Source organism: Geospiza fortis, unplaced genomic scaffold (assembly GCF_000277835.1).
Source record: "Geospiza fortis unplaced genomic scaffold, GeoFor_1.0 scaffold111, whole genome shotgun sequence".
Lineage (NCBI taxonomy): Eukaryota > Metazoa > Chordata > Aves > Passeriformes > Thraupidae > Geospiza > Geospiza fortis.
Genome location: NW_005054321.1, coordinates 6460169 through 6478354, shown reverse-complemented (window position 1 = coordinate 6478354; position 18186 = coordinate 6460169).

Sequence of the window (18186 nt, the reverse complement as noted above, 5' to 3'; positions counted from 1 at the left end):
GCTTCTTCAGTTTGGGAAGATTGAAGCACCCCCTTCATATTTCTAATTTTTTCTTGCTCCTCAATCTGCTGGTGTCTGCCCAAAGGAATGGCATATTTTGCCGCTTTCAGTTGTCACTGCCTATTGCATATATGGGGAACTGGGTGCCAAAGGTTCTGTGATCTCTTACAGTGTGGGTGGAAGAAGATTGGAAATCTGTGCTTTGATCCTCAATGATCCAAAGACAATTGTCCCAAATCCCTTGACCCTTTGTGCTACAGACAACCCAGCTGGAAAAGTGAATGAAAAGAGCAATTTTGCTGCAGATCAAACATGGTGTCTGAGCTAAGCTCTCCTGGGCCAGTGAATTACAGTGGCTAAAAAATCTCATCTGAGCACAGGATCTGATTAAAACATAGGTAAAATGGTAGAACTAACAAAATTATTTCTTTACAAAAATGCTTAGCTGAACTTAGGCTCAGAAACACTACCCTGTATGGGCAAAGATTATCTTTTGTTTCCAATACTGGGGCCTGTTTGCTGGGAACCTTCAGTGATGGAAGTTAAAAATATAAATTACTGCTTATCAGTCAGATCTTTCCCTGAACTAACACCAGAATAGTTCCCTTTTTCTCTCTGGGAAGTATCTGAGACCTGGGAGTGCAGATGTACCCTGGGCTAAACAGTTAACCCACCTCTCTCAGCACATTGCTCAGCACTGATAACCAGGACTGGAAGTGATAATGAGGAAGTTCACAGATGATGCAAAAATGGGAGGAGCTGCTCACTCCCTCGAGGGCAGAGAGGCCCTGCAGAGACACCTCACAAATCAGAGGACTGGGCAATCACCAGCCATATGAAGTTTAATGAGGGAAAGTTCTGGGTTCTGCACCTGGGATGGGGCAACCCTGGATGTACAAATGGATTGAGGAATGAGAGGCTGGAAAGCAGAGCCATGAAAAGGGGCCTGGGGAGGTCCTGGTCTGTGAACAGTTGAACATGAGCCAGGTGTGTCCTGGCAGCCAGGAAGGCCAGCCCTGTCCTGGGGGACATCAGGGACAGCATGGCCAGCTGGGCAAGGGGGGGGATTGTCCTGCTCTGCTCTGCACTGGGACAGCCTCACCTCGAGTGCTGGGGGCAGTTTTGGGTGGCACAATATAAGAAAGACATTAAACTGTTGGAGAGTGTCCAAAGGAGGGCAACAAAGATGGTGAAGGGCCTTGAGGGGAACCATGTGAGGAGTGGCTGAGGTCACTTGGTCCGTTCAGCCTGGAGGAGACTGAGGAGATCTAATCACAGTCTAAGGCTTCCTCAGGGGGGGAAGAGGAGGGGCAGACACTGATGTCATCACTCTTGTGACCAGTGACAGGACCTGAGAGAATGACCTGAATTTGTGTCAGGGGATGTTTAGGTTGAATATTAAAAAAGGTTCTTCACCCAGAAGGTGTATGAGCTCTGGAACAGGTTCCCCAGGGAAGTGATCACAGCAGTAAGCCTAACAGAGTTCACAAAGCATTTGGACAAAGCTCTCAGGCACATCGTGTGACTCTTGGGGACAGTCCTGGGCAGGAACAGGAGTTGGACTCAGTGTGTCTTGTGGGGCCTTTCTAACTCAGCATATTCTGAGGTTCTGTGATTCTGTGAAATTAGTTTCACCAAGAGACACAAAGAGCAGAGTTCCTCTGACCAAATAGAGATCATTTCAGTGTCTTCAGTGAAAATTTGAGTCAAAGACAGTCAGGGACAACTAGATCAAAGGGAATCTTTAGTGAATCTTTATGTAAATCAAAGTCCACTTGTTTTGTGGAACTCACCTGGCCTAACATTCGGTGTGTCTGACACACAGGTAGTGTCTGGTCTATGAATGGTCAGTGGAGATTAGTCAGCACTGTCAACAGATATTTTGATGTGGTTCATCTAACCAAGCACAGATTATGGTTCACAGAGGTGAACTGCATCATAAACACCACTGAGTCTGTGAAGGGACGCCAGGGTGGCTTGCTCGGCTGTACATACACCATCAAGGCACTGCCAGGATATGTGAGCTGCAAAACTCACAAGACCACAAATTGTGCTGAGCTCTAGGTTGCCATATTCACTTCTTTTCACAGCTGTCAGTCAGGAATGGTTGTAGCATATTTCAAAACACACAGGTGTGACAACCCTCCCTTTTGAATCTTGAGTGCTTCCTTGCCCTTAAAGGAGGGTCATCACAGACATATTTATTGTACAAATTTAGCAATGTTGAATAAACCTGTCCTGAGTGACTGCTGTAGCATCACTCAGAGGAGACTCTGCAATATCTAAGGTGGAATATTTTTAATGAAAATTAGAAACGAGCAGCCACTACAAATGGATTCTGTGGATCTTCTTTCCTACCTCTGTGGTGCTAATTTCTTTTTGGCAGTCTATCACATGTTAACTGTAGTACCTGGAGGGAAGAGATTGATTTCAGAGCCCTAACACAGCCTGTGTTTCTCTGCAGAGTCCCTGATCTCTCCCTGGGTGCTATTGAGTATGGGGGCTATGCCGAGCAGCTGATGATTTCCCTTTAACATCCTGCTGGAAGAACTCCTGCAAATCCAGACACTAGACCAACTAATAGAAGTAATAAAGCTGATACCAAGAACATTTATTTTAACTATACAACAAGGCACAATGTTAAATCTGCAAAGTGCCAGCCTGGTTTTCTGCAGTACATAATATGTCTTGCATTTTTTACACTAACCAGAAAGACATAAACATGTCAGAGAAACTACCCAGGATACAGAAATATTCCTTGCAGAGTCACATAAGGAAAGGCAGGCACCGTTCTTTAAAACCAAGCATGCACAATTAACAGGAAAAATATTGCCAATAAAAAGGGGAAAGATGGCCAGTGAGTATAATTAGATGGGATAGTTCAGGGTGTGGGTTTGGCAAGAAAATGACAGCTACAAGTAACAAAAGCACTTTCAAGACAATTGATGCTTGTAGCTGTAGTTTTACAGAATCCTGTGTGCAAATGGATCTTCATAGAGGATTTGTGGCTGAAGATCATGGTGAGTGTCTGTCAGAAAAGAGTTGAATGGGATCCCAGAATGGTCAAAGGTTTGTTTTTTTATGGAAAAATGTCTCTTTGTTGTTATTTGTCTCCAGTGAAGGGTCAGACTCAAAGGTGTTTAGGTGGCAAGGTTTCAAAACTGGGATGTAAAATCTAGCTCATCAAAGTTCTCATGAATTCTCTGACTAAATATTTCTGAGGACCTGGCCCTAACTAATTCAAAATAGGACAAAGGCAAGCAATACAGAGGGAATGGAATACAACATTTCTCATGGGATCCACATTTTGTGCATTACTCTTTACTCATGCACTGATCAGCTGGCACAGCCGCCCACATCCCCTGACCCCTGTCCCACCAGAACCAGCCCCTGGTCATGACATGCCCATCCTCATGAAACTCTTCTGAGGCAGGAAATCATGAACTGCCCCACTGGGATCTAAGACACAATTCATAAGGCCACATGGAAATGCTATGGCAAAACAAGCACCGGGCTGTTCTCCTTGCCTTTGTTGGGATTCCTTTGTCACCAAACTCTTCATCAGCTCATCATAATTAGGAATACAGATCATATCTAGTCTCGATATTGCCTCAATAACAAACAGTCAAACTCAGTGGGTTCAGCTCCAGAAAGCATCCATATGGGAACATTCAGTGAAATCCAAGGACTGTGTTGGAAACAGCTGGCAAATATACAGAACTGCAGGCAAGACTGCAAGCAATACAGCAGTAAGCACCACAAATTCAGTATGGAGAGTGTCTTTTAAAATGTAAACGTCCTCAGTGCTTTGCAGCAAGAAGCAATAAATGTTTTATAACATTTTAATTGAAAGCACATAAACTGAAATTATTTGAAAGAAAGAATCCATGAGTGTATATTCAGTGCTGAAGAGACATAGAAGCAGATTTGTGTCAAATTACATTTAAAAATATACATTGAATGGGTTGATCTCAAAAATCCTTGAATTGCACAAAATTGGCCTGGAAGAGACCACAAAGACTTATGTAGCCTAGTCCTCATGTCCCAGAGCACAATTGAGGAAGCTCAAAAAACTCTTTACCATTGTTTAAATCCTCCAATGAGGATATCCTGGGGTCTTCTCAGGCAGAAAAAAAACAAAGCAGTTCTTCCATGGAGAAACTCAAAAATTCAAGGTCAATTTACAGTATACCAAGAGGAAACATAAATGTGTGAGGCGCCTTCCCCAAATATCTTCCATCCCTACACCTGGCTTTTGCTGGGTCAAGGTTGGGTTCAGAGCAGCCTTACTGAGTATTCATCATCTGATGATTTTTCTTTTTTTGTCAACACTTGGCGACAAGGCTTGTAGATGATTCCAGCTGAGGAAACTAAAACAAGAAAATGTCTTTTTATTTAGAGAGAAATGTGTCTTGTCTGTAAAGCTTGAAAAGTGCAGTAACATTCAAAGACAGTTTTCATCCCTGGGGGAAGCCTGTGGGGTACCCTGGAGAGAGGCAGGACAGATTATGTCAGTCACAGGGGAGAGCATCCACTCTCACAATCAGAGAGAGGTTTTGCTGCAAAAAAACCCTCAGTGTATCATAAGCTATATTAAAAAAAAAAGCTTGCAATTGTAAAAAGGTCTGATCTTAACAAAACTTGCATAGGATAATCTGTGTTTTCTTATTTGACAGATTAGTGATGATTATATTATGCCAGAAAACAGAGTTGCACTACAATTAACCACTCCTTTATTATACCAAGTGCCCTCCTGTTTTATTTAAGTAATAAGGGATAATGACTCTATCTAGCCAGCGTGCTGTGCTCTGTTCTGAGTGTCAGGTTTAATTGACTGTCTGCTTCTTGCCCTGCCCCCAGGGCAGTGCAGCTGAGCTCTCTCCTGTACTGGGCTGGACTGCAAGTTTTACTCCAGCCTGCTTAGTTGCTGAATATAGATGAGTTTAATGTGAAAGCTCTGCTAGCGATTTCCAAGAGCATATTTTGCTCTTTAAGAAAACTTGAGGGGTGAGAAGACATAAGCTGTCTTTGCTATGGACATCTTTACTGTGGACTTTATCTTTGCAAAGCATTTTTCTAAGCATTTGATTGCAGGACTCCAGGAATATCAGAACAAGAGAAAGTAGGAGTCACTGTACTGAGTCAGATCACCACTTTCCAGCAGCTTCCAGTCTGTGTAAGTGGGCAAGATGGTTCTTAAGGAAACATTTTAATCATGAGGGCAAACATGCTACCTCTCCAAATATTTAATTACCTGCCAACAGTTAGCAGGACAAAATCATGAAAGAGCAGTCACATCTTTATGTTCAGTAGACCTTAATGGATTTTTCTTCCATAAAGTCATTCTGTTCCTCTCTTGGTTTCACATGATCTGGTAGTCAGCTCTTGAACCCCCAACAGCCTGTGGTGTGATGCTCCACAGCTCAGCCACACAACACCTGAAGAGCCCTCTCTTTCTGTGCACTTTGAACTTGTCATTTTCTAGCTGCAGACAGTGCCCACTAATCCTATTCTTGGAAGAGACAGGGAATGATAATTACCTATGTACCCACTTCTGGCCACTCATGGTTTTATAGACCTCTATCATATATCCCCTCAATAGTCCCTGAGGTCTCCTAATCAGCTTAATTGTTCCTTGCAGAGAAGTTGTTCCATACCTTTATTATCCTTGTTGCCTTTTCCTGAACCTTTCACAGTTTTGTTATAACTCCCCTGAGACAGGGGAGCAGAACATGCACTCAGATGTGGTATTTATATAGAGACACACTTTGCTGGTTTTGGCTGGGGTAGAGTTAATTTTCTCTGTAGTACATGGCATGGAACTGTGTTTTGGATTTGTGCTGGAAACAGTGTGGTAACACTGGGATGTTTCATTATCCTGAGCAGGGCTGACACAGTCAAGGCCTTTTCTGCTCCTCACCCCAGCAGTGAGGAGGCTGGGGCTGCACCAGGAGCTGGGAGGGGACACAGCCAGGACAGCTGACCCCAAGTGACCCAAGGGACATCCCACACCACATGGCATCGTGCTCAGCTCATGAAGCTGGGAAGAAGGAGGAAGGGAGAGGAAATTCAGTGTGATGGCATTTATCTTCCCAGGTCACTGCTACATGTGATGGAGTCCTGCTTTCCTGGGGGTGGCTGAACACCTGACTGCCCATGGCAAGTTGTAAATGAATTCCTTGTTTGGCTTTGCTGGCACACATGGCTTTTGCTTTACATGTTAAATTGTCTTTATTTCAACCCATGATTTTTCTCACTTTTGCTCTTCTGATTCTCTTCCCCATCCCACCAGGTAGGAGTGAGAGAGCAGCTGCATGGGGCTGGGCTTAAACCATGACACATACTCATCTACTCTGTTCATTAGCCCTTTACTAAATACTCCTAGATTAGATTGGTTTTTCCAACTGTGTGAGCACTGACAAAATGTTTATGAAAGTAAAATCTTTGTACACAAGGTATCCAGAGATCATGTTCCTGAGTAGTAAAGTCACATGAGCTTATCATTCATTCAGAAAGCTTTGGACCATTTTTTATGCATTTGTATTATTTATTCACACTGAATTTACCTGCAATATTATTGCCAGAGCAATACCTTTTGCAGTTCTTCAAAGCTGGACTTTGTTTCTCTAGTCTTAACTTTGTCTTTCTTTCCTAGATCATTGATAAATATGTTGGGCAGAAAGAACCATACCAATCTCCTTGTAGAACTCCACTCCATGAGGACAAATGACCATTTATCATATGTCTTCTATTTCCTATCTTTTATCCATTTTTTTTTTGTCAGGGAGCTCATGCTGAAATTCACATGCCTATATGAGTATTTTAGGGATTATGTCAGGCAGAAGAGTTGATTTTCATCACTGTTTTCTACCTGATATTAATTTTAAGTGAAGGCAAATCCCAGCATTAGCTCTCTGAGGTTACAATCTGAATGTGATAGTCTGGCAGATAGCATGTGAGCACTATCCCAAGATAAAGATCTTCCCCTTTTCAACACCATTCTCCTCTCCATCTCCTTCCCATCTTTGGAAAAATCACAGTATCACAGAGTAACTTAGGCTGGGAGGGACCTCAGGGGGCCATGCTACTCAAACCAGGCTATCTTTGATCAGTTTATAAGGCCTTGTGCACCCCAGTTTTCCATATCTCTAATAATGCAGAGACCACATGTATTGAACCACATTACACATGAGGAGAGAACTGGTATAAAATTAACAGCAGCATATATATTTGGGGTTTCTCTAACATAAGGCATGGTTATATTTGTATCACCACCCTTTGGCTCTTAGTGGTGATGTATTTCTCCCATCTCACCTTTACAGTTCTACTGGTGCTTTGCGTGATGCATATTAGGACAATGTTGGTGGGATTATCTAAATATAGACATGTGCAATCTGAGATGCCCTTGTGTATTCCTTCCAGCTTCTAACCCAGGCTGCAGAAAAACACAGGTGTCTGCTTTCTCCTGTATTATACTGGGCAGTCCCTAGTTGTGTCTTAGACACAAAGGGCTCATCAAATAGCACAGACATTTATGTTTAGTCAACTAAGTCATCTTAGCACAAAAATTCAGTCAAGGCAAAATCCATTTAGGTTTGGCTCTTTGTCAGAAAGGAAGAATGTTCAACCACAGCTCTCTCCTCATAGCATCACTACTATCAATAAATGCAGGTCAAAGTTAAATGTTTTCCTCCTCCTGTGGTGGAAGAGCACAGCTTTTCCTCTGCTCTGTACCTGTGCATGCCACTCTCTTTTGCATCATAAAACAATGCTTCAAGTGATGGGGAGTGAGCAAAGCATAGCTCGTAGGGCAGTGGGGCTGGCTGAGGGAGAGCTGAGATCCTGCTTGTCATTACCCTACACAGAGGCATCCTCAACGTGCATCTCAAGTCCAAGTCTTAGATACAAATAATGTCATAGTAAGAAAAACTACGGGAAGCTCCCCTCTTGTGGATGGGTTACCTAACTCACAAGTTACGAATGAAACAGGAAATGGGAAACCCATGGACCAAAAAGCAAACTGTTAATATAAAATGAGATGGTGGATCCAAAGCACTTCTTTTAGTATTCCTCAGTAAAAGAAATTCATTGATATCTTCTGTCCATGCTGCAAGCACAGCAAGTGTTGTCTTTTACTTCACTTGTGACAATCTCTTTGAAACTGTTTTACTTTACAAAAACCAAATCCTGCTTCACATGGTATGTTAAATGAGGGCTGAGTACTGTGAAAAGGTTGTACTGGCCTCTGAGCAACAGGGAAACAATTTTGTATCAAATGGATTCAATTACACAGAAGTTTGCTTTTACCAATGTGAGATGATCTGTGAAACTGTGAAAGAGAGTGTGAATCTCTGCTTTGTTCCATTAGGGTAATGTCAACAGAAACTAACTTACAAATTTCAGTCCTTTAACTAACTCAACTAGCTGAACAAGGTATTCCTCCCCATTTCTCTCTACTCCTGTCTGAAAGGAGGTTGTAGCAAGGTGGAGGTTGGTCTCTTCTCCCAAGTAACCTTTTCTTCACTGAAAAGGTTGTCAAGCATTGGAACATGCTGTCCAGGGGAGTGGTGGAGTCATCATCCCTAGAAGTATTCAAAAACCATGGAGGGGTGGTGCTTAGGAAAGTGGTTTAGTAGTGGATCTGACAGTGTTAGGTTAATGTTTTGACTCCATGATCTTAGAGATCTTTTCCAATCGTAATGATTCTACAATTCTCACAGATTACACAATCCCTTTCAAAAAGCAGGAGACTACTTCTTAAAACTGTTTTTCTGTCCTCTTCCAATATGAAGAGAACACTTCTATTTTCCTGATTGATTTATTCACAACGAGCCTTTGCCTATTTTTTTCATGGCAGTACTATCCTGAAGGCCAAGCAGCTCCCATCTTCTTCCTGGTGCTTGCCTTCATGTTGTGTGAGCAGACAGAAGCAGATCCTGTGAGCCTTCTAGGTGCCTGCAGAGCACTCAGAGCTCTCCATCTCCACAGTCCTTTTGTATCCCTTTCCAGGCCATCTTCTTCTTTTTTGACTAAGGGTAGTGGCTTTACTGTCATAGTGCCCAAATCCCTCAGAATGTGCAGTGTTGAAAGATAAGCAAATGTTCAAATCAATGGAAAAACAGGCAAAGGACAATCAGACATGATGGTTGCCATGCTGTAAAATGTTACCACCTTGGCAGCAAAGAGCTGATCTCTGGCAGCGTGTGTGTTCCTTGTCCCTTCCAATGCCAAGCTGGGTAACCACTGTGGTTGCAGAAACCAAGCTTTATCCAAAGTTTATTTCCCATTGTAATTCACTGGGTTCATGGACAAGGCTGTTCTCTGCAACTTTGCTCTCTGCAATTTGCATGGCAATGATTTTCAGTTTAGGGCCAGACTGGGATTTCCCTTTGCTCATTCAGTGAAGAAACACTCTTAGATTTCCAAGAGACTGCTTTGCAGAGAAGCAACCCACCTGCATGAGGATGGATAGTCAAGATTTATCTGCAATATCTAATCCTGGTCTTAAACTCAGTAAGAGCCTGCACTTTGGAGAAAAAGCAACAAGTACAAACCTATGAAATTACTGACAAAGCAGAGGCATTAATGTGGAGAAGGCTGACACTGAGATTTGTTAGGCTCTGGAACTGTTTCCCAGGGTTAATGATAAAACCACCATCCATCATTTAGGTCTTCTACAACTAGTCAAAGCATTAGAAAAAAATGCACTTTCAAAAAACAATGTTCTATTATCAGGAAGATGGGCTGCATGACCTGATAAATCTTTCCTAGCTCTGATCTTTTGTTATATTAAAAGCTTGGAAGGCTTTTTTTTTTCACCATGAGTAGATCTGCCAAATGTGGCTGGTTGGGAGGTAGAGTAGGTAGAATTTTATTCTGGACAATTCTGAAGTTATGCTTTTATATCTGATCCGTTTTAGAGAAGATACTTTTTCAGTATCCCTTAATATTCCCTGTTGTAAATATTTGAACTCATCTTCAAAATTTCCTGTTAGCCACTCAGCAGAAGACCAGTAGCTTTGCTGACAAATGACAAGATTTAGTTTTATACAATACTGCTCATCTATCATTATCAGTACAATGGACAAAGACACCCATCAATGATCATATCTGGCTGGGAATCAGTGTAGAGATAACTTCATAGCATTCTAGTCAGTTCCTGGTTCTCAACTTCTGTACAAAAGACAGTCAGTACAACAGATTCAATCCCCATGGGGATTTGCCATGAAAGGCAAAGCAAAACCTTGCCACAGTCATCAGGCAGCTCTGAAAACTGTCCTAAGTGCTGTGACTAGACCTGACTCAGGGTAAGATTGGCTTCTAGCAAAGGCCTTTAGGTGATAAACTACTAAAGGCAGTAGGCCGAAAAAATGGTTACAGAAGAAGAAAAATAAAATGCTAGGTCCCTCTCTTGCCATGGACCTTTACTTTAAGTATAATTTTGAGAATGGTTTGGAAAAATTCAGTAACATGATGGGACTTAACAGTTTCATCTGTCATATCTAAAAGAAAATTTTCACATTGTTTCAGAATTGTAGGGGTCATGCAAAATTCCTGAAGAAAGGATAATGTTTTCCATTTAGTACTTTAGACTTTTTTGAGTAATTTTGATATATGTCCATTATATTGTTCTGTTATTTCCAAAGTGAAATCTAGGACTCTAAGTGGTTATTTTCAAAGCTGTAGCAGTCTTTAACATAAAAGGCATCAAGAACCAGGCAGGGCTGAGGTACAGCTGTGTACACTCTGACTTTTTCATCTGGGAAAAAGATTTCCCCATGTGTACAGTTGTGTTTACTGATTTGCTTCTATAAAAAATGTAAAACTAGCTAGCAGTGAGACATCATCTTTGCCTGGATTGGCAGAGCTAAATCCTGATTTACACAGCTGGCACCCTTTTACACAGCAAACTATCCACACTAGCACTCCCCAGCCTACTTGCCAGATGCTTCTTCCCTAAGCATCATCCTTGTTTTTCTCTTTCATCCACTTTGTGGATGAAAGAGAATTTACCTAATACTAAGGGCCGTAAATCCAAGTTCCTCCCCAACTACCTCATGGGAAGAGGAATTTCTTTAGAGTCACTTTATTGTCTGACAATAATTTGCCAGAATTTGGTCCTCAGAGGTTTTCTTACTGGCTTTGAAACTCTCCTACAGCCTGCCACAATCCTGGCTCTGCCGAAAAGGAAAGCCTTTTTCTGGATCCATTGAGGATTCCAGATCCTCTTTCCCAAAAAAGCTAAGCATGGTGCCTAAATAGAAACACTTCAGCCAGGTAAGGGCCACCTGAGCACACATCATGCATAGCCTTGCACAGGCTTAGTGACTCTGCGCATAACCAGACAGGTATCATCAGCAAATGATGATACCAGCTCCCACAGCAGACCAGTGAAGGGCTGTGAATGCCATGGCTATTATCCCTGCTGGAATTATCTCTGTGTTGCTTGGTCCACAAATTAACTAGGCTGACAAAAAGACTGGGTGGCCTCAGAGAGCAGTTCCATGCTAAGGAGGAGGATTCAGTGGCTCATGGTAGTTTAATAAGTTGCGAGAACAACTTTGCGAAAAAATGTTTTCTTCTACCAGAGAGTTCAGTAAGCCAGTGTGTTGGTTTTGCATGGCCTGGTTTTTGGTAGCTGGGGGGCACACAGAAGTGGCTTCTGTGAGAAGCTGCTGGGGGTTTCCATCATGTCTGGCAGAGCCCGACCCTGATGGGGTTTGAAGATGGACATGCTGCTGGTAAGGCTGGGTCAATTAGAGAAAGGCAATGCCTCTGTGATGACATATTTAAGAAGAAATCAAAACAAAGGTAGTGGGGCAGTTTGAATTCCAGCTAGAGAAGAGGAGGAGGTGAGAACATGTGAGGGAAACAACTTGGAGACACCACAGTCAGTGGAGAAGGAGGAGCAGGAGATGCTCCAGGCACTGGAGCCAGGACTGCTCTGCAGGCCATGGTGATGAGCATGGTGAAGCAGCTGTGCCCCTGCAGCCCATGGATCCCTGAGGAATGCAGGGATCCACCTGCAGCCCATGGGGGAGGTGCCCATACCAGAGCAGGTGGATGCCTGGAGGGGGCTGTGATCCAGGGGAAGACTCAGAGGAGAGCCCCTGCTTCCAGGCTGGAGCAGCCTGTCCTTGAAGGACTGCACCTGTGGAGGAGTGACCCATGTCACAGCAGTTTTGGAAGGACTGTGTGCCCGTGGGAGGGACTAACATTGCAGCAGTTTTGGGAGAAGTGCTGCTCATGAGATTTGGAGCCACGCTGAAGGAATTCACAGAGAACTGTCCCCCGTGGAAGGGACCCCATGGTCTCACAGGGGAAGGACTCCTCTCCCAGAGCAGCAGAAGAAAATCTTGGTGATGAACTGACCAAAACCCCATTCCCTTTCTCCCTGTGCTGTCACTGGAAAGGAGGATAGGGTTGTGGGGGGTGAGAGGGGAGAAAGGTATTTTAAGGGCTTATTTTTACTTCTTATTATCCTCCTCTGATATTGTTAGTAATAAATTCACTTTCTATCTCTAAGTTGAGCCTGTTTTGCCCTTGGGGTGTTTTCTCCCTCTTAGTCCTTATCTCAACTTATGAACCCTTCACTGAATTTTTTTTCTCCTCTGGCCAGCTATGGCAGGGGAGAGTGAGTGAGTGGCTTTTGTGGTGTTTGGCCAGTGTCAAACCAGTGCATACAGTTATGGCACAGCTCCCAAGGCAGGTACAAGGGAGGGACAGAGGCAGCATTTCCTGATGCTGGAATTCCCCAGCATTGACCCATGATCTAAGACCCTTCTGTTTTTCCCAAGGTCTTTATTTCTTCAGTCTGAGCCCTCTGGAGAAGATTCCAACAGAAATCCACTCATATTCTGCTTGTGCCCATTGCACAGTTAACAGAAAGTGAATCATGGGGCAGAGTTTCCCTGCATCTGCTTGGTAACAGGATGGTTTATTTCTCTGAGGATCAGGAGTGAATGAAAGCCTGGACTACTCAAGCTGTGACACTCCAATACTCAGTGAATCATTTACACCAGCTAGTACCCCTTGGAAAGGCAACATCCAACCCCATGCCAGGCTCAATACTACAGCAGTGACAGGACCAGGAGAAATAGCTTTGAACATCTCTGAAGGCAGAGATGTAAGGCCCTGAGATGCCTTTACTATGACAGGGACACAGTACCAGAGCACTCGTAAGGGTGAATCACACCTCCCTCATTTCTTGGGTTGTTTTGAGAAGGCTGAGGAGGGAATGTGTGAAGAAGGGGAAGGGGAGTTCATCATGATCAATCTGATGCTCCAAAGGGCTGTTTTGAAGCTGGTCCTGGGCCCTACTGGCACAGCTCTGCAGTGAAGGACGAACATCACAGCTCAAGGTTCAAGATTTAGGGCAATGGTGAGGGCTTGAGTCCAGATTTCACCAACAACCAGATTTCACCAATGTAATGGAGATTAAGAGGAAAATGTGACACCACCTCTCATGTCATGTTCATGGGTTGAGTTCCCTCTTCTGGGGGAATTTTGGCCAGTACAATATAAGGGCTGCTTTCCTGCCAAGGATGAGACTGGAGCTGCTGATACTGCAGCAGGAGCATCTGTGCTTCATACAGATGGCTCTGCCCATCCTATAGACCACTGAGATTTGCAAATTAGCCCCATGGCAAGTTTTTCAACAATGGGGGGTGTTCCAGCTGCTTTCATCTAGCAGAGCCCTGACAAGAGCAACAAAGCCAAAAGCCTCTTCACTCCCACACAAATCTTTGTCTTCCCCTTTTAGCAAAATCAGTGAAAGCAGTAGTAACAGAACCCATTTTTTAACAGAATATTTGCCGCCCAAACATTGGAAATGCACATTTATCTATACCTATTTTAGCTCCATTTTACTTCTCGGCATCAAACCCTACAATTTCTCTTCCATTTCTATATACTGTGCTGCACAGCTGACATATTGCTAACCCCATGCCAAAGCACAAGCTGTAATAATACTATCAGACCAGCATTTCAGAGAGTTTTTCCTCTCTAACCTGTGTTTGACCTTTAATTGATAAACAGCAAAGTGGATCTGATAGTAGGGTGATGCAAAAGCCTTATATCTCTCTATAACTTCAACTGATTGCCCCTAAAATTGAGATAAAGTGATACAAGACCACAGCGCCTGATATGAGAAAACACATTACTTAGCACACAAGCTGAATGCTGAGGCAGACCATGGAAGGATTACAAAAGTAAAAGAAGGAGAGAATGTGAAACAAAAATGTCTATGTTGAGAATCTTGGTTGATCTGTCAGAATTAGTCATTCAGTTGTATACAGATTAAAAACACCTTGTTTGATTAGTCTCAAGGCTTACCAGGAAATTTAGCCACACAAGTCATTAATTTCAATGAACATGTTTGTGGATAACTACCTTTGTTGACTCTGAAAAAGTGTATGTCTTGATATGACATATTTCTTCCCAAGAGCTTCTCATGGACTGAGAGCAGCAACAATGAAGAGAAGTGTTTCTACACATGTGAGTTTATCCAAAGGGGGTGCTTAACGCAGTGATTTATTTTCAGCTGCTACTGCTCTTATTAAGAAGATGGATATAGAAATATTGTTATAAATAGAAGGCCACGTTCATGACCATGTGCTGTGAGTCATCGCTGTTAATTATTCAGATGTATTTTCAAAGATACCTGGGGATTTGGTATCTTTGCAAAAATGAGTGGTTGTAGAATAAGAGTTTAGCTATTTAGCATTTTTTCTGACATATATGTATATGTCTAGATACGTATCTATTTGGTTTTCTGCTGTTTACAGTTTCTCTCTGTAAGTAAAGAGGAGGAGCTGTATCACATGTTAGAAGTGGCTAGTCACACAATGCAGTGAATAATGAACTGTGCATGCAAATCAGCTGACAAATCCCCCATGCTAAGCTTTATTGTATGCAAACTATTTGTCAGCTGCTTGTGACTAGCAGATGGATTTTTCTAGTAATCTTGACCAGCTAGTGGACAGCAGACTAATCCAAAAAGTGATGGTATTTCTAATGTGCAGTATTCTTATAATAAATTGCTTTCACAGCTTTATTAGCTACACATGATCAACCAGGGAAGTGTTTTGCTTCTGTGCTCATTTTAGTTGTTGAGTCTGAGTGGTTTTTTTATAAGAGCTGTAGCAACAGCCTACAGAAAGAGTGAGAATGTACAGGAGTAATGGTCCACTCTGAGGTTGGTTTTATCAAATCAAGGATAGCTTCAGGAATCATTACTTTTTTTGAAAACTAAACAATACAGGAAATATTCCCAGCCTGGAATGGACTTGTCTACACTGATAAATGTTGCAGTAGTTCACAGCCTGATTCAGATCTGGGACCACTAACATAACATCTTCCCAAACCATTCCCAGTTGCAGCTCAGCAGCTAGCACCAGTGTCAGGGATCATTCCTGGCAGGTTTTGTAGGTGGAGCCATGCAGTTGCAGAGACTTAGGGATCAGGACATCAGCAGCATGCATGTGAAGTCTCCCACAGAAGCTGTTCTCACTGCCCAAAAATATATTTTAATAAATCAATCTATTAAGGTTGATGTAACCCCTGTGCCCAGTAAAGCTTTTTCACTGTGCACCAACTCCCCTGCTTCCCAGATAGGTGGGACACCACGTTTTGCCGTCCTTATTCTTGGTCCCTAGGACTGTTGTGGTTTCACCAGCATCTTTATCTGTCCTTGCCTTCTTGCTCCCTGTGAGGAGGAAACTGACTTGTTCTCCTGCTAAGCCAACATTCAGCCCCACAGCTCAGCATCTGCAGAAATTGCAAGGGGGATGCTCTGCACAAGTCCACCTCACTGTCAGTAAATGTTTACTGGCTCTCCCTTCCAAAACTTCATTTTCCAATTCACATCTCCTTGTTTTTTAAGATTCATAGAATCACAGCATGTTATGGAGTTAGAAGGGGCCTTAAAGATCATTTAGTCCCAACCGCACTGCCATGGTCAGAGACACCTCCCACTAGACCAGGTTGCTCAAGGCCTTATCCAGCCTGGCCTTGAACACTGCCAGGGTTGTGGCATTCACAACCTCCCTGGGCAACCTCTTCCAGTGTCTCCTCACACATACAGTAAAGAATTTATTCCTAATGTCTAACCTAAATTCCCCTTCTTTCAATTTGTCCCTATTACTTCTTGTTCTATCAATCACTACAATACCCCTTATTTTTCACAAATCACTCTGGGACCTTCCAGCACCTTATCTCAGTCCCAAAGTGCTCCTACTCAATGCAGTGAATAACCAACTTGCCTTCACTCAGCTCATTTGCTCCAGGAGCCGCAATCCACCTCTGTTTTGCTCATTATTTCTCCTGGCTACCATTCCTGTAGCAAATGCCAGGATTCTTCCTTCAGAGAAAAGCCAAGCTGAGCTTTATCTCAAATGTGCCAATATCAGAAATAAATAATAAATATAGCAATAAGCAAAAGCAAAGCTGTATCACCTCTATCAATTATTGTGGTATCTGATAAGTTGTGTGGACCATGCACACAATGCATGGCACTGTTTGGCAGCACAAATTTTCTCTGAGATGGCAGGAGAGCCAGTGCTTTTGAACATATAATTCAATAAAGGATTTGTTGAAATCCAAGACCACTAGCACTAAAATCCTGAGTTTCCTCAGTGTTTACAAAAATCACCCTTGCTTTTACATTTGTGGAGAAAGTGTTTACCATGTACCTCCAGAGGACCAGAATTACTTTTGCTGCACAGCAGTAGTGGAGCTCAGGCGGAAGGATGGTGTGTAAATACCAAATCTCTGACCCACATCCTCCTTTCTCAGCCCCACATCTTCTCCAGAGCAAGCAGAGAGGAAGTTTCGTTGCCTATAGAGAAGAAAGAAAATCAGCTCTCCTCACAGCTGGAATATTTGGCCATGCCCTGAGAGCTCAGTTAAAAAAGGTCTGTCTGATGTACAGAGATGTAAGAAAGCCTTTCCCTCACACCTGTTGCCTATGTCTGTGGCAGGACTGATATGAATTCCTCACTGCAGTCAGTGTTGGAGATACCAACACTGCAAAATGACTGTGTCATGGCTGCTGGGGATGTGGACAAGAACAGAGCCTATGTAAAGAGCCATTATTGCCCAGCCAACACAGATGCAATGTGTTCCTTCTTTATGGATCATGTTGGCCAATTAAATCTATCAACCAACTAATTTATGCCTTGCAATGGCTGAAGTAACAGGAAAAGAAATGTGTCTTGTTTAATCTCCACCTACATGGCAGATGTCAATAGGTTTAGTGCAATAATGTCCTGTATATAAAATTGTAGGGTGCCAGGTGACCCACTAGCAACAGGCTGAGCTTTATCTCAGATGTGCCAATATCAGAAATAAATGATAAAAATAACTCTGCTGTGACTCCATATCCAGAGTTTGTGCAGAGCCTCCACGTTCAGTCACCACCAGAAGGAGCTGCTTGGCTTTGCCAGGGCAGCTCCTACAGGCTCAGTACAAAGGAGCACCAAAAAAAGCCAAATGCGGGAATTTGTGCCCCTCTTTGTCTTTCTCTGTGACCAGAGCAACTGACCTAAGAACTGGCACTCACTACCCTGCATCTTTGAAATACGTGTCATTGAGCAGGGTTTATTTCTGGGGCTAAATTCTTGTCTTGCCACCCTGGAACAAATTTGGAAGGTCTCCATGTAAACTAAAGGGTCATACTTAGATTCTTATTAAGGAGAAGAGAATTCCTCTCCTGAGGTTTTAATAACACAGAATCCTTAAGGCCTTATCCATCAATTCTTTCCTCTTTTTCCTTTCTTTCCTCGTCTTCTTTCCTTCCTTTTTTTTTTTTTTTTTTTTTGTAACTATGCATTTGGAATCTTCTATTTTTTTTCATCAGAACAATCAAAAAGTCTGTAAAGAACTGCACAAATCAGTCTGTAAGTTGCTACAGATTGTTGCTATGAATTATCCCAAAGCCCTTGTGCCAGCATATTGATTGCTTTAAAGTCAAGTGAAAATGGATGCTCAGCTTAGAAGAGCCATAAAAAACCCTCTAGAGCAAAGAGATTATTCATCCATACCACTTAAAAATGTAGCTTGTAGATGCACGAGTATGATTAGCAAATAAGTGCAGCTCTGACAGCTTCAAAATTGTAACACATACACACAGCCAGCTGTCTGCCAATTTCTTAAATAAACTGATTTTCTAGAAAGAAGCTTTTCTGA